At 39.9% G+C, this 18,430-nt stretch overlaps 1 long non-coding RNA gene across 2 annotated transcripts in view; it reads right to left on the bottom strand.

Annotated features, from left to right (window-relative positions):
* Nucleotides 1–18,430, bottom strand: part of LOC121113440 — a 242,546-nt gene that overhangs the window by 112,845 nt on the left and 111,271 nt on the right. For both annotated transcript variants that reach the window (XR_005862178.2, XR_005862177.2), the window contains exon 4: nucleotides 6,705–6,844. This is a non-coding gene — a long non-coding RNA (uncharacterized LOC121113440). The remainder of the gene's footprint in view (nucleotides 1–6,704; nucleotides 6,845–18,430) is intronic.

The following is an 18,430-nucleotide window of genomic DNA, read 5'->3' as shown; positions in this document are numbered from 1 at the left end:
TCCTTTTCACCTTTATTTTGCTCCCTTTATAGTATTGACTCTTTTTATGAAGAAAAGCAATATGCTCCTCACTGCTTTCTCAGGTGCTAGCCTAGGTCCAATGTATGATCTGCCTTAACCGCGTTATTAGTTGTGCGTCTTTTGTGATCAGCCATATCTTCTCAACAAAAGGCTTCTGATCCCTTATTAACAGTATCTCATTGATGCATAGATAGATGTAGAATGACAAAGACAAAATAATGAACAAGGCAACGAAACCCCTTTGGATTTTCCTATTCTACCCACAGTACAGGACAAGAATAAGGAGACATTTCATGAAATTAGAAAGGCTGCAAAGGCTGATATGGATTAAAGGAAAGACTTTTCTGCTGAACATAGGTTCCAACCAGCCTGTGAAATTAACTGCTGCCTGCTCAGAGCTGGGGAGAATGGAATCGTATTGGTTTTGTTGTTGTTGTTGTTGTTTAATATGGGAATCTAGCAATATTCATATCTTCAAAGCACATTTCAAAATAAGGAATATTTTAGTTAAAAGATGAAAGGGGAGTTGCTGGTCTGTACAAGGCCATGAGTTGTCTGGCTGGATTAGGCTTAACAATGCTCTTAAAAGAAAGGCACGTAGAATAGGATTCTTGAGAAGTAAATGGAGACAAGAAAAATAATGAAGAAAAGGGAGAGACCAAAGAAGGAGGCGGTGAGTTGCAGAGTCAAGCAGCTGCAGGCTTTCGGAAGTCTGGGGGGGGATTTCTGGAGTAGGAAAGCCAATTCTGTCTATCTCACTACAGGAATATCTGGACAAGTCAGAAGAATCTTACTGAAAAGGGACACATTAAGAGCAACAGTACAAGCAGCACCAAGCTGGCACTGCCTACCCCAACCTGGGCAAGGGAGGTAAGCAGGCTGGGTGCTGAGTTCCTGCCTGCCTGGGTACAAGTAGGCTGCTCTGGAGCAGAGTGGCTGTTTGCACAGCACAGAGCCAAAGCTGTGCACTGCTCTGTGCGTTGCAGTTTGCTGCAAACTCATCAGCACAGCCTTTGTTACTCAGAGCTTAGTGCTGTTTCCTATTTCATGGTGTCAAGCATCTTTAAAATAGGAAAACCGAAGGTGGTCTGAGCCTCTCACATATTGTAATAATAAAGTTATGTTCAGCTCCTCTCATAAGCTTGTTTCTGTGCCTATAATTTCCTAATGGTAACTTTTACTGTCTCTAGACCCAAACCTGACAGTCCTCTTCCTCTGATGGCAAAAGCAGCTGTCCTACCTTGTCTCTTCACAGAAATGGCAGTGGGACAACACTAAGACCATGCTGGACTTCCACACCAAGTCCTTTTTGTAATACAAAAATGACAGGGTTTATTACTCAAAAGCTCATTGCAGTAGCCTATGGTCCACTAGCAAAATTAAAAGTGATAAAGGATGTTAATCTTTATGCTCCAGGATATAAACTAATTACCATCTGGAGTCATGAAGCAGCTTTCCTCTTTATACTGATGCAGCCTTTACTGTTGCCTTGGAAAATGATGACTTTGGAAGGAGGTTGTTCCTCTCTCTGATGTATTGACCTTTGTCAAAGACTGGATTCTTAGCTAGTGGATCAATGGTGTATTTTAGAATGATGTTTCTGTGCTGATATATCACCTTCCATTCAATTATAACCACCTAATTTAACACTCATTAGCAAGGTAATGCCCCAGAGTCTTGTATTTGTCAAATCGTTTGTTTACCTTTTTTATTCCAGAGATTAGTGCAATCTCACATGCAAAGTACAAGTGAACACAACCAGTGCTCCATAACTCGCCTTTCAGCTGAGAGGTTGGTGTTTCCTCCATGCCTGGTGGAGGCAGCAGGAACAGTGACACTCATAGAGACCTAAGTCTTTTATCAATGAGCAGTGGCAGGTCTATTTGTTTGAGCCCTTGCTGACACCCACAGTCTCTGTAATTCAGTCTGACAGATTGAGGCCACGTTCCAGATCTCACAAAAGAAGCAGAGGCGGGTATTGATTTTTCTGTTATTGTTGGTGATTTGCTGCTTCATTCCTCTAACAAATGTTTAAAAAAAATATATAGTAAACAGGAAGGTCACAGCTGCAGGTTGGCAGAGCACATAGTGCTCTTTCTCCTGTTATTCTCTTCTTATTCAATGGGCATGTTCCACAGACCTTGAGCAACAACACTGGATAAATATGAAGTAAAAGCCATGATGACGCTAACAACCCAGGGGGACTGGGGGAGGAATCTGGTTCCAGGCATGTTCCACACTGCAGCTCGGTGTCACGCTCCTGAATCACATTTCAGAATAATGGCTGTATTGTATCTTCTCCTGCATTAACCTTGGTATGTAGATAGCCTCCAAGTTCACATGGAAATCATGCCCCTCAGCTTGCTCAGGCAACTGACTTCGGGGCCAAGCTGATGACACCTCACAGTTCTACAGAGGAGCTCAAGTCCTGATCAAGCACAGGTCCTACCAGGGATGTGCCAGATGCTGCTGATTACATCCCTTACTTCTCCCAGCACCATGGTGATGCCTCATCTCAGGAACATACCTGCCCTGCATGTCTGCAGCACTTGTTTGGCAAGGTGCACATCTTACAGCACCATAGTCCTGATGTATATAGATTCAAAGTTTTTAGTTCTGTTGATTGTAATGGAAGACTGATATACCTAAGTCCTTAAAATAACATATTTATTGGTTCCTGTGCTTTAGAAACTTAGCAATTTTCAAGTATACTAAAGGAAATAAAAAATGTTTTGGGGTCTATTGCTTCTATTACATATCATCTCAAAATGCCCAGGCTTTCTTTTTTTTCCCCAGCTAGTTTAGGAAAGAAGAGATGCGCACATTCAGGTCTGAGTATCTGGACAGAGTATGTTTCCATGCGTTAGATTCATTACAAATGGCTTAAGATAGATTCTGACTTTATCTTAGAAAACACTTAATTCTCATTTGTGTTTGGCATTGCGTTAAGAAACAAAACAAACAAAAACCAAAGCAAACAAACCACACAACAGTTGCAGTTGCTCAGGTTTCTGCTTGTTTTCCTGATGAAGGGGGAAATGGTCGAGCTGCTTCCATGTAACATAACCAGAGCAACAGAAACAAAGCATCCAGTGCATAGCTGGTATGCTGATGACTCTAATGTAAATGTAAAATATACAAGGGTTGTGTGTTTGTTTTTTTTTTTTTAAGCAGCCTTTCAGCCTTAAGAAAGATAAGTAATAACTTTGTGCTGTGAACAGAGCCATTTTCACTATCACAGGGCTATGATAACTAGCTTCCTACGCAGTTTGTCACGCTGAATGTCACTAATACTGTCTGAATACTGATATTGTTCGTGACTTTTTGTTATGTCTCAAGTAAAGATTTTATGTATTTAATTTAGCAAAGGCATTGATCAACAGATATAAATCTTTGGAGAGGCTACTGATAAAACTCCTTTAATATCACACCTAATGTCTGTGCTATGTTAGGCTTCAATAATATTTACATTTTATCCTTTTTATGAGCTCAGTGGCATTGCAGTGACAGTTCTCAAAGATGATTGAAAATCAGTCATCTCCTGGGAGCACTGGCATAAATCTGAAGTAACCTTGCTCCTTCTGATGGAGATACTTGGCATGACTGCGAGTGCTATTGTGCCCAGGGATTGTGCCATACCTATGATTACCAGCAAAGGAAAAAAAATAAGGGGGGGGGGGGGAGCGGTGCTGGCCCTGGAGAGCCAATCTGTGCCCCTAAAGGCAGGACAGACTTCTCTTTGACAAGTGCAGGGTTTAATTCCCATGCTTTAATTCCCACTACAGCCTGTCTTACACACCCAGTCCTGGAGGTGATAGCAGGGGTGGGGGCACACTGCTTCGCACCTTAAATGATGACTTGATCTCACCGAGATGCTGACACGACAGATGCAACTTATTCCCCACTGAGAGGGAAGGCATGAGTGTTTGCTGCTCCTATTAGCACTGTGACAAGAGGTCACAGCAAAGGCTGAAGGGAATAGGATCACTGTGAGGGTGTAAGCATAAGCCGTATGTTTAGCCAAAATATTAAAGGAGAAAAGTATGAGAGTGGAAATGGAGGCAGAGATAGCTAAAGCCCAAGGTCAAAGAAAAACTCTTTGTTAGAGCTGGAAAAATGGATTTATCCTCTGAGCAACACATGCCTATTTTAACAATTTTTGTCTGTGTACAATTATAATAATGAACTTCTTATGGTAAACTGCTGTGTGAAACTTGGCCCTGTTTTGAATACTATTTCACCATATGCAAGAAGCCTAGTGGTAATACCTTAGAAATGTTATTCATGTTACACCTCAGGGGCAAGATAAATAATAGATGAATTGAATGAACACTCAGGAGCATTAACAGGAAAGTGTATGCAGCTTCAACTACCCTATGAACTTCTTCTCCATTTTCCTCACAGAAATTGTTTCTGTTGATACTTTGAATTAAATTGGTCTAAAAGGGAAGGAGGAGGAAAGTTTAATCAGAAAGTTGTCAAGAAACTGTGTTCACTTAAAAACTAGTGAAGAGTGCCACTGCTCACAGCTTGGTATGCCATTTACATCTTTCCTGCAGATGAATTGTCCTGGAGGCTATTAGAGAAATAATTGCACGCTACTTTTTCTTTTTTTTTTAATCTTGTTTTTCAAAAAATAAAAAAAATACTGATTTTTGGTTTTGCTCCTTCTGATGGAGTTTTTGCTGTGCGATTTTACAAGTAAAAACCTTGTACAAAATAATCAGAAATAACTCTATAATAAATACTATCAAGCAGAGTGCCCTGCTTCTGGAGAGTCATGATTAGCTCCTTCAATAGAACTTATGCTAACAGAAATAAGGAAAGCATGGAAAGTATTCTGCTATAATAGGTGCAAATCACTGCCATCCTGTTAATTAAGCAGCTAAAGGCAGCTGAAAAGCTGCCAGTTCTGCCTTTTGGCTTCGCTGTCCTCAGCACTTCTTCTACCTCCTGTCTCAATCTCTTGTTACCTTCAGCCCTTCATTTCATCCCCAGTTCTGTGGAACACAGGTTTGTCTCTGTTTAGCTCCTGTAACGTATCCTATTCCTAATGCAATTGACAGTAACACCACATATATGCAAAACCTCAGGTGCTGTGAAAGTACTAGAAGGAAGCCAGCAGCACAGTGCCCAGAAAGAAGCATGCTACTTTATTTCTGCCTCAGACATCAACGGTTCGGAGGCAGAAAACTTAATTTCTGGAGCAGCCACGTATCACTTAGTTGTACAACAATACAGTGAAGATTGCACAGATTCTCAATTGAAAGATTGTTTTAAATAAAAATACCACACTAATTCAAGGTCAGCAGTAAATATCTGCAATATTGCAGGGAGCAGAAAAGAGGGAGAAAGTCATTCAAGTATACAAAAAGCATTAGAACAAGGAGGCAAATTAAGAAGTGCTTATAAATTGATTGTGAACAGTGAATGAGGAATGCTCCAGTCAGTTATAGAAAGACTTAGGTTATTCAGAAGCTAATGGCAAATGTTGTCCAAAGCTGACAAACATAGAATAATGAGGTCTTTGAAGTATCTTTTACTCAGTGTGCCTCTTAAAATGCACAGATTAAAAAGGTAAGGATGTCCAAACAAGCAAGCTAAGGGTGGCTGGTTTTTCTTTTCTAGAATATGAAATCCACAGAAAATAGCCACTGTGGTCAGTGACATATTCCTGAACTTCAAATCAGCATCTGAATTCCTTTGCAAAACTGGCCTTCAAGCACTTAGAAATCAGGCTTCATTTAGAAGTCAATATACATAGAGATCACTGGCTTAAGTAATCTTTTACAGAAAGATTAAGGATTCTGAGTACTGTTTTGGAAAACACCTCTTTGTGCCCAAAGACAAAGCCATACCAAAGCCATACTAGTCACATCCTCCTGTTCATTCTGCCAGGCCACAGTTCAAACTTACACAAATTCTATATAAATGCTCAGTGTTACTTTCAAAGCTCACAGCATCCTACCAACTCACAGTGGAGCAAAACATTTCTACTGTTATCAGTCTACTGTTTAATTAGGTGATCTAATCTTTTGCTCATGTCCTGAAATCAGTTTTCTTCCAAAATGAGACAGCTGACATGCAGCTCCCCGAAGATCCTCACTATTACATGACTCTTCCTGGAGCATCCAACTGTATTCAGCCAAAATAAAAGAGCATTAACTTCACAGTATCTTTTGCGTAAAGCCTTACTCTGGAGCAAATCCACACCTCTCCAAGCTCACCAGCCTAATACTGCATTTTAGAAGGGTTTTCAGTGTCATCTCTAAACATTTCCAATAGCTCATTACGTGCACTAAACCATGAATGCCACATTTCTTGTCTCACAGTCTTTGCTTGCCTACAAGCAGTACGAACCCCAGCAGTTTGATAACAACAGTTCTTGGTTGTCATATACTAAATGACATCGACTACAAATTTTACAGATCTCCTGCAGCATAATGTACTAATTACTTGGCCAACAAACGTCATTACACTTTTAAAATCATCTCGTAGCATTTGGAAAACATACTGTTCAATGAATGCCTTATTAAATATAACTTAAGCATTTCTTTGAGATTTGTAATTCTAAGGGGATGAGCACACATTTTATTATCAAGTACGAAAGACGCCAAGTAGAATAAATGATTAGAAGACACCAGAAACATTAAAAGAAAAGAAAAAAAGTCAAGCAGACCTACTTGAATGTTCTGGAAAGCGGCACTGAAAATCGTCAAGGTATGGAGTTTACAGCCATTTTCAAGGCTAGACAGTTTCAGGATGTCATCTGTAGGTGTTTCATGACCAGCTCATCTGTGTTGCCAGAGGAAAACATAAATACCTGAAAATGACAAAGATTAAAAAAACTTTTATCAGTTAGAGATAGAACAGTTTTGTTATTGTTGTTGTTGTTTGTTTGGTTTGGTTTTTTTTGGTTTTGTTTGTTTGTTTTTTGAGGATTTCACACTCCTTTAGTTACAGTTTTGCAGGTACTGAACAGTCAAAGAGAAAAGTCTGTGCAGAAGTCATGGAGGTAGCCATTCCCCATCTGCTGATCAGCTTATCTTGACTACGTGGATGAGAAAACTTAAATTGCAAGGGGAATAACCAAATAAGCCACCTCATGTTCAGGACAAATTGATGAGAAAGTGTTGTAGTAACAGCTGTAAAGAATGACTGACCATACAATGACGGATTAAAAATAAGATGAAAATATTCCATAATGATCAGAAGCACAAAATTTAATTCTTTTGAGGCTCCAGAATTTACCAAAGGCACAAAATAAATACACGATTGTCTTGTTCTAATTTACAAGTGAATCGTTGAAGGAAAGATTAAAAATAAAACCACATATTGAAAGGGAGAAAGAGAATAAGTAGATTTTGTGGATGTGTTTAAAAAGGGAGAATTATACCAGAAATACAAGAGGATTAAATAGGCTAAGTAAGTAACTACTGCTATCACATTATAGTTAGAAACCTCATTGAATTCAGCAGGTTGATTCTTTCCCTCCAAGAAAATGAAAAAAGTTGCATTTCACAACTTCTGGATCACATTCTCACCACACACTGGCCTTAATACTACTCACTTTAATCTAATCTGTCAGCTCCAGTAACTATATATGAGGATGATTACAACCCAGAGCATCCTGAACACTTAATATATCTTTTGCCATTGAAATGCGGCCACTTCCAGGAAAGTGTGAAATACCATGCAAAGATCCTATACTCTTTAGAGTATGTCAGAAAATATTTCTTTTTCCCCCCATAAAGAAAACATGAGAGAAGTCCTAATTTTTCTCACTGGGAGACTGAAGCACATTTCCTTTAGACCCTAAAAGTTTCTACCTGTTTCGCTCTAACAAAAACACAGAAATGAAGATCAAACCTTATTACCAAAAAATATCATCTGACAGCCCTGTTTGCCCTGGGTATTAGGCCTCTAACCCAAGATCTGGCCTTACCATATGAAAAATATGATCTGTTAAGAAACACCCACACAAAGGATGTCTGTTTGAAGTATCTTGTCCAGGTAGCCCACCCCCAAGAGCCTCACAATACTTTGATTTATAACCCTTGGAAAGCTAAAGGAATGCCTTTTAAACGTATTCAAAGTGGTGTAAGACTGTCTGAAATCAGTAGGCAGTATTCATTTAGAAGGAGGCTGAGTTCATGCCAGTTCTGACTGAGCTGGAAGGTCAAACAAACAGATATTTCAGGCATAACATTCGGGAAAATTAATTCACCTTTTATATGCATCTCTGAAATTAAATCTTTAGTTGTGGGAGCCAATAGCAGAAGCTGGAACTCAACAATGACCAGGCAGTGAAGATGCTGCCAATAGCTGTAAGAAATTATGGTATGAATAAGGACAGACGTAACTTCCCCAGTTGTTCATGGTTTTCGAAGCAGTGAAATTGCTTTTCTAGGAAAGGAGGGCAGGCTTTATGTCCTGTACCAGATTTGCAGCTTTGAGTATATCTCTCTGTGCTTGAAACTGAGTTTCATGCTACCACTGCCACAGCATGAAACAGGCCAGAGAACTTCAACCCATCACTTGTGATGGAAGATGAGCAAGAGCTCTCCAGGGAGCACCACATCCATCCCTTCCTCAGCACACTGCACTCTTCCCTTCCCTCTGCTTGCTTTCAAGCAGCAACATTCAAGGCTGCAATGAGGCCTTAAGCTCTCTCTGCTTAAAGGCAATCAGCTTTCCAGGGTAGCAATCATTTATCCTATCCATTCAGTACCTTGTCACTCACAACCAGAAATAAGTGACCATCACATACAAAGTCCTGGCTGCCGGTATTTTTCCACACAGGAGAGGGCGGCCCTTTCTCACAAGGGTTTACCATCTAAATAGCAAGGAACAGGGATAAAGAAGCACATCCTGCATCTCATCCCTGCCATTGTGCCCATGCAGAGATCAAACACGTCAATGGAAGCTACAGCTGGTCCCCGACATGAACTTCCCTCTCAGCACAGAGAGGAAAAGGCAACTTCCCTCTTCAAACAAAAATCCTTCCTAATTTTGACAACCTGAAATTCCTCAGTGAAGAAGCATTTTTGAAGCTAGGCCAGGTATAGAGGACAAAAGCAACTGGCACACAGAGTAATTGTTCCCTGAGCTTTACTTCCAAGTTTCTTCAAATTATCTACTTTTTATGCTATTTTATCTGTGCAAGAAGGAAAATACAGCTCACCTGACCAGATTATAGTGTTAGTGACAGATTAAGACTTAAAGCGAGTCTTGTCGTCTTTTATGAAGAGTAGCATTAGAACACAGTGGTAATGCATAAACTGCATCTTTGCTAGGTAACATCAGACTTTTCAATTATTATTATCCCATTCATCATCATGCTGGCACATGCAGAGATTTAAAAGTCAAATACCATAATTATACCCACAGGAGGAGTGGATGAATGGGATCCCATACAGGGTTCATAGGTATACACTCCTTGCAACTTTGGTTTCTATAGGGCTTTTTTTTTTTTTTTTTTTTTTTATAAAAAGCACAGCAATGCTTCTGTCACTCAGACTTACTTTACCCTTTTTGACATCGTAAATTTTCAAAGCAGTGCAGCCAAGTCTAGGTTGTCAGCTTTTGTCTCATTTATTTTAGAAATCCCTCTAACAGTACACTTTGATAATAATCTCACGGAGACTCAAGTTTGGAATGATGAAGGGAGAAACTCATCTTTCCCATCAGCAGTCAAATATCACTGGTTACAGTTCAACAACTACACTTTAATTAAATTCAAGTCAAGAAGTTGTTGGAAGTCAATGAAACTGTTTCAGTGAATTTGTGAAATTTTGGATAAGGTTGTGTTTGCACATAAACTTAATCCCATAAAGCCAAAGGCATGGGTTGTATCTGAGAAACAAAAGCAGGTAAAAGATTTTTTCTCATCTTCCAAGACCAGCAATTCTGCCCAAAGCCTGATCCCAAAATACAGCTATTTCTAGAGCAGATGAGTATACACCTTGCACTATTTCATAATGTTGTTTCCTCCTGTCATTTCATTTTAAAGCTGTACATTATTAGTGTTTGTCATGATTTAATGTTAGAGTCATTTGCTTAACTTACCTTGTTACCTGAAAATAATTATTTGCCCATTGAAACAGATATGTTCTGGTTAACAACTACTGTTAATAACATCTACGTTTCAGTGAAGCTTTACTGCACTGAAAAAATCCTGTTACATTTCTTTTCTCCCTTCCAGCCTTGACGTGTTTAGTTACAAAAAGCAGAGTAGAAGTATAAAATTTTTAAGTTTCAATTCTCTCACTAAGCTCAACTGCCTAATAGAGCTGTGCTTCAGGTGTTTTTCAAAAACACAAATTAAGGTAAGAATTATTTCATGTTTCATTTACTCATAGTATCACAGTGCCAGACAGCGTTCCTGAGATTCACAATGCAAAAATGCTTGAGTAAGTAGCAAAAAAAAAAGAAAAAAAGAAAAAGAAAAAGAAAAAGAAAAGAAAAGAAAAACAAAAAAAAGGTAAAAGGCTCATTGGGAGCATCCTGGCTCATGTAACTTCAATTGCATTCAGCAGGGAATTAGCTGGTAACTACTATCATTATAGCAGCTGTTATTACACAAAAGTTAAACAAACGTACAAGAAAGAATCTAACCCAAGGTTACAAGATTTGTGATCCATAAGAAGAGATTGTGCTTCAAATGCCCAGGTTGCCTTAGATTTTGTTTAGTCCACACAGGAAAAAAACAAGCTGGAAATACTAGGGAGCTATGGCTTGTTGATCATGTGTGCACTTGTCCAGCTCACCACTGCCGTGGTAAGGATATGTGCTGAAGAACATTGTCATACAATGTCAGTGGGCAAACATCTCCAGGTATAAAGCTGACCTGCTGGCTCACAGGAGAAGGTGCTGCTGCCTGGGGAACAGCATTCTGAGAAGGGGCAACATGGCCCAGCAAAAACTCAAGAACAAACCCTTGCAGTAGCACTGACTGAAGCAGCAGAATTTGGCAATGGCTTGTTTTGCAGTTTGGAAATCCAGCAGAAGAAAATGGAAATCAATAATGGTGAATATTTCAGAATCCTGAAAAAAAATGCTGAATTTAATGGAGACTACATTACACAGGGGTGCGTTTATCCATATCAGTACTTTTTCCCCATTCTCCTCTAAAAGTCTGCACCAATTTTGCTTATTTAATGAGTTACAGCAAGCCCCACATTCAACATCCAACATCAGTGAACTGATCCAAAGTCCCTCGAGGAACACAAGGCTTCCACTGACACCAGCACCCAGGGTGGGGTCGAAAGGAAGAGTTATTTCCAAACAAACAGACTGATGAAATTGGCACACTCACAGCATGAAACACAGTAGGACAGCAAAGAGTAGGGTAAGTGTACCAGGGTACAGGAAGAAGGACAAAGGAGGTCACAGCCTAGCATCTCTGATTGTTTGACCCCAGCTAGTTGTACTAACAGCTGCACAAACAGTATCAGAGCGTGGTACACCGCTGGAGCAAGCTGCTGGCAGACAGTGGGGCAGAGTGGTGGGCACAGCCATCAGGGTGGGAGCCATGGACTGACTGGCTGAAGTGGTGGTCTCTGGATGGGATCTCCTGAGTCAGTTAAGTCGTACTGGCTATACCTGCTGCACTTCCTTTTCTACACTTCTAGTGGGCAGCTTCAGATAGATTTTTCCCCCTTCTTCTCCTTTAATCCATCACTCAGTTGATCTCTGAACAACTCCAAACTGAAGTAGTATTGGAATCACTTAACATTTCAAGCTATCTCCCAGGCCAGCTTCTGCTGAAGAACCAGGAGGAAGGGGAAAGTTTAAAGTATTTTAGCACTTCAGCCAGGAAATATTATAAGATCCTGACCATCCAAATCCTGCATCTGAGCTGTAAGCTTCAGTTATTGGACGCATTCACAAGAGCCCTGACAGCAAATGAACTCTGATTTTAAAAATCTCTACAGCCCTGGACCCCAGCTCAGCACCACCAATTTGGTTGTAATCTCAGCAGTTAACAAACAGCAGGAGCCACACAGAATGGTCACGTCAGCATCTGTAGCTGTTCAGCTACAACAGGGTGGGATCAGGGATAATTACAGGGTGAATGAGTTGCATAATGCAGAGCACATCCTCAGCAGTACATTGTGTCTTGATTACCAGCACAGAAGCTAGAGCTGCATTGAAATTATTGTTTGAAGTTCATTACCTTTATTCTAACAGATTGAATGCAAGAGGCAGGGAACAACCAATCCTAGAGATGAAAAAAAAAAATTGGTCAGGGGCTTGGAAAGAATTGTATTGTCATCAGGCTGGCAGTCAGACAGCTGGTGATTTCAGTGTAGCACTGTTTCTAAGAAATAGAAAGGTGGAAAAGGCCTTTGAACAGGCAAAATTCCCATTCTGAGCTCTTCATTAGGAGGTTTAATTTTAGGACGCTGTTCATCTCCAGTTATCACAAGGGATCAGGTAAGCCTATTTCCAATAACTGCTGCCCAAGAGGTATATAATGCCAGGTCCTGCAAAAAGAGGACTAAGAGAAAAAATGCTGCTCAGTCTGATGCTTAGGGGTGCAAAGGGATGATTTTTAAGATGAATGCAGTCTCCTACACATTAAAATGTTCCAGTAGTCTTTGGGTTCAGTTCCAGATCTTCAGAAGAAATATTTTTGAGCATGTCTTCAGAGGGCCTTTGAACTTTTATTAGCCTATTCTCTGAATAATTTCTTTATTCTCATCTTCTATATAAGTAAGCCTGAAGACCCCATGCTCCACCTCTTCTAGCACTATCTCCACCATCAATCTGGATAATCTGTCTTCACCACTTTCATTGGATTTTCACGGCATTTCTCACTATATTACATATCAAATGAATTAAACTAATTTACCCCCTTCCTATGTTAATAAACAATTTGTAGTGAACTCATGCCTTCCTTCAGAGACGCTACTTCCTTTTATAATCTGCTGCACATAAAATGCCCAGAGAGCCTCTTCCAGAATTCATCACCTATCAGTTCTGAGGCAAAGATCAAAGGCATGAAGGGATGCTAAACTTAAATTTTCTTCAGAAGAAGTCATCAGGATGTCCCATCGTTGGTTCTGGCACAGACATTCACATCTATATCTGATTACAATTATACATGTATTAATATTCATATTCACCATGTATTCCTGATACATCTGCACTTTCTAGACATTACTCTGAATAACATAGAGATAAAATTCCAAGTCAATACATTCACTGGAGGAAGGTATCTGTATGTTTGTATTGTGCTTCTTCATGACCATAGGCACATCATTGCTGCAGAAAAATCATACAAGCCTAAATCTGGCCAAATACTTTCATCAGCCAACTGGACCCATGGGGTAACAATCAGAAGTACTAGTTACTGAATCTCTCCTCCTTAGGACTCTGGGATGCTCTCATCCACCACATCCCTGACACAGCTAGATCCAGCTTGGTCAGGAGCACACAGTGTCAAGTTGACCTGTTCTAAATAGGTCTCTACTAGCCTATGTTATTTATGGCATCTTCCATAACCACAGCAAAACACAACTATAGTACCAGTCTGCCTGATGGGTTCTCTCTTGTGGAGCCCACAAGACCCATAAAATAGGATTCCTAGCTGCATGAGAGCTCCCCTGGAACTTTCAAGAGGAAAGTCAACTTGGAGAATGACATACAGACATCTCTACCTTCTTTCACTATGCCAAACCTAAAACAAGAACTGTCAGATTCAATACTCTTGACATAAACATAAGTAGCAGTGGATCACTCACACTGGTATGATTGTAAGCTCATTCTTAATGTTCAAAACATAAAATATTCCCAGAGAGTGGGTTTTATCATTCAGTACAAACAAAGCCTTGTTATAATACATTAACATGTAGATGTCAATAAAACCAATATTTATATTAGTAAATTGTGTGGCTGTTGCTATTATTTTTAAGGGTTTTTTTTTTTCCTACCCTTCCCTTAACATTTAATATTAACCAATATTAATGTCAAAATAAATGACCCGACTGCATGTAACTGTATGGTATTCAGTTTGATATATATAGTATAAAAGTTTCATTTTCATTCTGAATTAAGAATTAATGACTACTTAGAGTGTTAGTCATGTCTTGAAATGCTACTTCTCTCAAAGGAAAGCAGTGGCAGAATTAGTCAACTCTGAGCAGTACAATTAGCTGTAGCTTCATGAAAAGCATGGAGAGTTCAGCACATTAAAGGATATTATTTTACTGAGCATGTTACATGCAGTGAATAAACCTTTTGCATGTCTGCAAACCATTTTTAATTTATTTTTCATCCAGTCTTACATATTGTATCACAACTTCAGCTATCCAAATATCCTTCATTTCTCCAGTCATTATAATGAATATATTAGTGTACTCTGAAGTAAGGATGGACTTATGGTTTAAAGTTTCTTCCAACACAGCACAGCAGAAATGGTCTTAGGGAGTGTGGAACCCTGTGGTCATAATTTCTCCAATTTACTACCAAACATTATATCATTCCCCTACCCTCGATCTCTATGGGAGGGCAATAAGCAATAAGGAGGCAGTAAGGAATTTTAAAAAGAAGCCTGGTTCAGCAACAAAGAACGTACTTATTGCTCGGTTTATGGTAGCCTGAGGTTTGAAGATCATTTCTGCTGCACAGTTCTCCTTGGCAGGTGTGTTTCATGGGCCATCAACTGAAGAGCGCAAAAAGGAACTGGTGAAAGGCAGCCCAGCATCCTCAGGTAAGGGTCCATTACAGGTAAGCATAAAATAAGTTGAGGTCCCAGGAACAACATAATTCCTGACACATTCTCCACTGAGAATTATTAAGCACTGACAGTATGCTCATCACCTGGGGTTAAACGCATCCCGCAGAGAGGAATTACACAGGCCCATATGCTACTTGGCTAGAGCCAAACAAGTATTTTTGTGAATAAAATTATTCTCTGAGAAAGATCTTTCTCAACTGCAATTATTTGCCAATCCAGATCAAATCATTGAATTGCCTCAGAGGTTTAATAAAAGAAGGGAACACAAGCTTAAAAAAAAACCTCTGTACATATTGTAATCACACAGCTTGAAACAACAACTCATATTTCTGGTTTGTTTAAAAAATTATTTCATTTACACTTGGCATAAGAAGATATTCTAACAGCAAATCTTCATTAAAAATATCCTCCCCTCCTGCATTTTGGACTGAAGTTTAATTTTGCACAATGTTAATTTTGGAGGGTTGTGTGGAAAGGAGCTGCATACTTTGGAAAAAGCAGTTCTGTTATGCAGTCATAAGACCCCAATGTTTTAAGACCTGGTCCTAATTTAGGTGTGTATTTAAATTAAATAGAATTTTCTTGAGTGAAAACACCAGGGACAGGACAATTTTTTAATGAACCGTGAAACCAAGGTGCCAAACCATGAGCTATGCATCTTGGGCTGAGGAGGCTGCGGGAAGAGCAGAAAGCACAAGAACATCTGTAGAGGTTTTAAGGAAAACAACACTGTTGCTTTTGAAAGTTCACAATGTTCCCAAGTCATCAAGACAATTCCCATATTAAAAATTAGGATCATTCTTTCCCATATTGAGGCTTACATTTGCTAAGGATAGGGATTGGATATGGGCAAATTTAATCTAAGACAATGGGAATATAGAAGTTGTGCACAGAAAACAAGGGTAGCAAGAGACAATCATCATAATTGAGTTCAAAACCCTCCAGGAGACAAACAGATGATGCCCGTCATCAGCGGTAAAAGGGAAAAAATGAGATGAAATTAGAGAGGAACAAGCACTTTTACAGCTCCAGCTAAATAAAATCTGTAACTCTCCTACAGTGCATTAATGTTTATTGAGCAACAGAAATACAAAGAAAAAAATTGAGACGCTGACATTATAGCCACCCACAGCCTTTCTCGGGTTTTGCTTGTAGGGATAAAAGATGAAGTAGTTTAATACCTTCTAATAAGACTGAGTCATACCACCTCTTCTCATCTGTGGCCTTCATAGCAGCAGAACGGGAACATCCACACTTGAGCAGGCTCAAGGATATCTACACTGCCAAGATGTTCCATTATGTGTGAAAATATTCAAGGAGACAGAATTAAAATATTTCAGCATCAGACAAGCAATGTGTCTGGCAGCTCACCTACTGAGCACTCTGAATTTATGAGTATTCATAAAACTGATTCTGTGGTTCGGAAGTGTAGGAGAGCATAGGACCAGTATGGACAGCCAGAGGAACACTTCTTGCACTGTGACCTGTAATCGAGCTCATTGGAGGGATAAAACAGTTATAGAGAAGTGCTGTCCTCCATCACCAGCCAGGACCAGGAACCCAAGAGAACAGCCTGCAAGCACAGGCCCTGCCACAAGTGGGCCATCACAAGAAGGGGAATTTATGATAAGCCAGCTCCATTAGTCAGGGGATCCCCAAACACTGCTAACACTTACTCCACTGTACTGTTTTATCAAGGCTTGTCATGGGGTTTGCAGTCAGCTGAAAGGATCTCATTTTAATTAGGTAATGAAAGCACAAACACCAGCATTATCACTGCTTAACTCCATCCTGCTATACATGGAAATTTAAATTTTGTACATCTCATATGTCACCTTCCTTCAGGAACCTCTGCTTCATTCAGTGAAAACAGGGGAAGACATTTGCAGGAAGAGCAGCTACTTGGTACTTTACTTGTATTTCCTCACTTGGAAAAATCTCTCAGCCTTTTCCCTCCCACCTCTGTTGCTGCTGTGCTCTGACAATAGCATTGTTTGTTTCCTTGTACACTGTACAAGAATATGGGACATCACACAGCATTTGCATGATTCATAAGGAATACAACACATACTGCTGCTCATAAAAGTGAAGCTATATTGTTCTCTTTTCACAGATGCAAAACTGAGATGTAAAGGGATTAAAAGGGGAAAAAAATGCCTTTGTTTCTCCACATTTTTAAGATAATTACTTTCCACACACAAAATTGTGACAGAGGCTTGAAAGCTGAGCTTTTTGGTGCCTAGTGGCACAAGTCCCAGCATCTTAAAAACCTTTGACCTTAGCAGCTCAAGTCCTGCCAAAACCTCCAACACATCAGCAAGGCTGAGCACCAGATGCATAGGGGAAGGGACCAGCCTCCATGGGTGGGTTTAAGTGCACGTGGGAGGTCCTGGCACGTTCTCACTTCGGGTGCCAGGCAGACTGGGAAAACATCCCTAGGAGGTGCCCCATGGTCTTCACTCAGCACAAAGGACGTAGATAGATAGATGAAAGAAAGATTCAGTTACAGACATTTGGTGTTCCCAAAGTGAGAAACACTCTTCTGGTTGGGAAGCCAAGTCAAGTCATGTTGTCTTTGCACTGTCACTTGGATTGCCTATTTGCACAAGACTGTCAGCTTGATACTCTCAGCTAGCTAAGGAGCAAACCCAGTCATTTTATTTTACTTCAGTGGATAAGATCTTAAGCATATTTCCTAATTTCAGCCCAGATGATTAAGATGTGGCCTTATTAAAATGAGTAAAATCTGTAAGAAATGGCAAACAGCCTTTCCTAATAAGAAGGCAGTAAATACTGAGATGCATATTTCTCTTTTAGTCCTCAAATAAAGAGCAGCACAAGGTCTGTGATTTAAAAGGATCCATGTTTGCCTCTTAGCAGGTGTCTCATTCAAATGCTCCCTCCTCAGACCTACTCGCTGATAAATGGCACTGGCAACTACTCTGCAAATCTATCCAGAAAGAGAGATGGAAGCAACCATGTAAGCAAGCAGGAGATTTACTGCCAGATTCTGGTGCAAACAGTGCTTGTCTTTCTCATCCGTGACAGGGAAGATGACAGTCTACTGAGAACAGCAGAAGGAAACAACATGTGAAGAAGGGAATGATGTTTTGCACTGTATTTGCTTTTCCTTCCTCTACCCATTCCCTGCTTTCACATAAATACAGTGATGCCTATCTAGAGGATCTCCAGCCCCACAAACTCTGGTGTGTATCAGCAGAACACCTTATGCTTTCAGCCCAGTGAGGATCAGTTTCTATCAGCTGAGGGGTTCTAATTCAATGAACGTGAACATCAGCTTTTTGGCACGTGAAGAAACATTTTACCTATACCAGCACTCATCTGATGAAACTTCTAAAAGCAGCATTGTTCATTGGTGTAAAAGAAAAAAAATGGAGGAGACCGTAGGGAAGAAAGGTGAACATGGCAGATGATTTCTGAATACTTAAATGTATCCACATTCAGAAGTGTGCCCGTGAACAGAGTAACATAAGCTGCCCGTGAAGAAAAGCTCACTGAGGATTGTCCAGAAAGGGGGGCAGTACCCTCCAGTAAATTTTAGTTATTAAGACTGGACAGAAAAGCAGGGGGTGTTGAAGATAATTAAGATATTGAAACATAGAGCCTAATACTCACAGAGACCTTTTAATTCATATGGCCTTTAAG

The sequence above is a fragment of the Gallus gallus genome, chromosome 9, assembly GCF_016699485.2.
Source record: "Gallus gallus isolate bGalGal1 chromosome 9, bGalGal1.mat.broiler.GRCg7b, whole genome shotgun sequence".
NCBI lineage: Eukaryota > Metazoa > Chordata > Aves > Galliformes > Phasianidae > Gallus > Gallus gallus.
Note: the sequence above shows the minus strand (reverse complement) of the source record. Positions and strands in the feature narration are given on the sequence as shown.